Consider the following 4,137-nt stretch of genomic DNA (forward strand, 5'->3'; position numbering starts at 1 on the left):
AAAATCAAGTGGCAGTGGGCGGGACACATAGCTCGAAGAGCTGATGGCCGCTGTGGGGCAGGAAAGTTCTTGAGTGGCGACCACGAGCTGGAAGACGTAGCGTGGGCAGGCTATATCTCTCACACACTCGAAATCAACTAAACAAGTTGGTATTTATCAGTAAGTACGACCTCCTATTAAGATAAGCTTCTGTAATTAATATACCCAATACCCATGAGTTTTTCGTAATAAGATTAATTACTAAATAGAGGAAGGGATTAATTATTAAGGAGATCAAAATCGTAATAACTACCAATTTCTGAGGAAAATCTGGAGAAATTTTGTTCCAAAATTATACTTTACATTTCGATATTCCTGAGAATAAGGAATGCTTAAGAAGATTTTAAAAGTAAAATTCCAAAGAAAATCAACTAATCATAAAGTTGTGAAACAGTCATTTTGTCATTATAACTAAATCAATTGACGAAAAACCAAAACCAATAAGTTAATTCTTTACAAAAATAAAAGCAACCTAAATGGAAAATGTCGTGTCAAACAATTCATTCCACTCGAACTCTGACAACTCTATCTACGTAGTTCGCAATTTGTTAGTTCTAAGAATCATTTCGAATCTAATAACATCGCCAAAAGAAGTTAATCAGAATAATTCATTGGCTTTTTATGTGTTAATTTAATGAATCTAACATCCTATTTTGTTAGATTAAAGCACGGGAATCTTGATTAATGTAAATGTTACAAACTTTGGGAAATTTATTCGCGGTTAATTTAGATTTAACCCAACGTTTTGAATTTGTGTTGACGCAAAATCTGTTTTTAGATTAACATATTAATTTAAATACAGCCTAAACACTTCATAGTAGCGCACGACTTTACATTTATATGCATATTATTTTAAAAGTATTTGAAGAGTTGCGGGTTTAGTTAAGATAAATAAAGACTTTTTCTTTAGAGTAACTTCATTCAAGTTCATTTCAAGAAATATGAAGGTAAGCAGAAAAAGGTTCCTTGCGAAATTTTTACATGTTTAATTTAAGAAGTCTGTAGTAAAAAGTTTTAGTGGCATGCCTTTTACCTCTACTCTCTAGAACCTTTTTTCTACGTCATGTTTTATAACATTCATGTCCTAATTCAGGATTTAAAATTCATACTACCACCCGCATTGACAATCCGAACTATCGCTACAAGGCTTTCGATTTCGTCGCCTAACTTATAATGTATATTCAAACGACGCGAGTCCATCGTATGTAAATAGTGAACATGCGTTGTTGCTTATCCCCCAGACTTATGATGAAGTGATCGCATTCGGCGAGACAGTTTCCAACCCGTTCAAAACCCGACTTTGCGTCTTCGGATTAAGAGCGTGTACCTATCAAAGTGATCGCCCGAACATACATACTCCTGAATTATTCATGGCTAGAGAATGCGGCAATTTGCCCAATATACTCCGTGTCCCACAAACATCATGCAGATGTATCTTAAGTTATGCTGGAGCACAGCGCAAGCGAAATGGCCCGTTGTCTTCCGTTTAATTTCCCACGGATTTAATTCTCTCCTAGTTAAGCATATTGTCTGACTTTCATTAGATTACCTTAGCTGCACAAAACAGCCGTGTCTCCCATTCGCGCTGCATTTAAGCAGCGTAGATTTCTCGGAGATTTAGCATTTGCCAAATTTAAATCGTGCTACTTCTCTACTTGAACTAATGTGTAACTTCATGAGTACTTTTATACTTCAGTTTAGATTGATGAATTTACATGTTCCTCGTTCCTACATATATTTTAATTTTATGGGATTATCCCAAGAATCTAAAATAACATAATATAGTTCTGTTTAAAATCGCCCTATTCACTACATGAGATACCAGTGTTTACTTTGCTGTACCTACGATCGTCTTGTTGTGTTATAGCACACGCATCATATCATATTATACTCAGCCTACGTCAGAATAATCTCCGGGAAAGAAATCCTGAAAAATATCCGACTCCAAAAAAAACTTGGCTAATAAAGATTTATCGTTGCGATAAAAAATTTCATAGCCGTGAGTTCGCCGTAAATAATTCGTGGCATACCTGCGAATGCTGATTTGACATGGGTCAGGGTCTTACGAGGCCGCATAATATTTCATTTCTTCCAAGGATCGAGACTCACGAGCGGCGTAAATTGAAAACCGCTCGTCCCACTCTCAAATTATATTGGTTTTTCAAAATGTTTGCAGTCGAGACAAGAGTCGTGTTTGTTCGCATCAATTTGTATTGTTAACAGTTCTAGTGCAGCTGTGGATATTGGCGACTAATACTAACGGTGTTTTAAGATTGATACAGACTAACAGAGATTTAGAGCAGTCATTAAGCATTTCAGTTTCTTTTCAGAATTATTGCAAAGATTAAGATGTTAAGCCCAGAATATACACATAAACTACTATACATTTATAGTATCATTATCCTAAATCCGTCCTCATTTCTAAATTAGACACATATTGTGTTGACACAAACTTACAAAGCGCCGCTTCAAACGATTTAGATGAGTTCAGTTTAATATGATTGCACTTAATACTGTTCGTTTATAGTAGAGACTAGGCATTATCCTCTATGAATTGATCCATTTACCTAATGCCACTGAGTTTTGTCTCGCCGCCAAACATTTGAAACTGGAACATATTGAGCTTTCAACAGTTCTAATAGAGATCAAATTCGAATGAAAGAATCCTAACTAATTTAACCCTACAAAAACCGCGTATTCACGTTAGTTGTTTTGTCCCACTCTCATTATTTTAGTGAAGTGGCTAACCCAGGAATATCCTAAGCTATTAACCACCGGAACGGGTTACACAATAAATTTGGACTTTTCATATATAAATCAGGGTCAGACGCGCCCAGAAGGTCCGGAGATAAACCCAATGGTATAAAGAGAGTAGAGAGACATTATCCGAGCAGCTGGTCCGTCGCACTCTGTCACATTACGACGGTTTATGCGAGCGCAGGCGAATTTGGGCCCTAAGCCGCGCGTTTTCTTCACGAAACTTACGCAAATTGAAACTCGTATCGAGTTTGGGTAATTGGAACATTTGTGCGGTCTAAACGTTCAATTGTTTCTGTCTATTCGATTCGAATTGAATGTCGCCGGCGAAGGAATGCCTCGAGACTCTTTATTGCTTAAACGAACAACAAAATGGATAAACGACACTTTGGTACTAAGCATGCAATTTTAAAAAGTCAGGCCATTTTATTCGTGGAAAAAGACAGTTTTAAATTACGAGTAGGTTGGGCTGGCATGAGGCAGTCACGTTCTGACAAAAGTTTTCGGTGAATTTATAAAGACACTAGCTGTGCTCGCAACTTTTGCACGTAAAAACGTACCTACTTTTGTTTAGAAATCTGTTTTCTTGAGAAATACTTCTTATTTATATTAAATAATATTATATTAGATTATCTTCAGTATAGGGATTAAGCCGTTATAATAACATAAGAAAATAATGTTTTTTTAAATGACATACAATAAGAGTTCGCATAAGCTTATAATTACAGTACAACGTAGACAATTATTCAGATATGTAGTGTCTACCCACGACTGGTTTCCAAAATCTTTCATTGCTATAGAGCCAAATTATAAACACTTTTAATTTCACAAAAAGATTCAAGAACATTAAAGTAAGTGATTATGAATGGAAATCTACTTAAAAGTATCCCCGCTCACCATATTCCGGGCTCCGTTTCTTTCCCTCAAATCCGGATATCCGGGTTCATTCAGAAGTTGCTTTTTGCACTGTCTCAGAAATAAATAATAGTGAGCGGAATACTTTAGTAGGAAGATATTTAAAAGTTTTCTCAAGAGCTGGAAGATTTTAATCTTGTCACGTTATTTAATGTTGAGTTTCTTCACCTTATATTACACAAAGTTAGTTACAAGTACCTACTCCATTAGCATTATTTGTAAACAAGTTTTTGAACATTATTTGTTGTACTAGAAACTAAATTCTCTCTTGGTCACTTAGTGGTCAACTATAGCAAATACTATTAGGACTACAAATAAGAAACGATAAATTGGTGTAAAAGAAAGAATACATGACTAATCTAAGGATTAGGCAGGTTTCTTTTCAATAAAACTTCCAAAGCACTTAGGTAATCGGTGTTCGGAATA

The sequence above is a fragment of the Ostrinia nubilalis genome, chromosome 12 (genome assembly GCF_963855985.1).
Source record: "Ostrinia nubilalis chromosome 12, ilOstNubi1.1, whole genome shotgun sequence".
In the NCBI taxonomy this organism is placed as follows: Eukaryota; Metazoa; Arthropoda; class Insecta; order Lepidoptera; family Crambidae; genus Ostrinia; species Ostrinia nubilalis.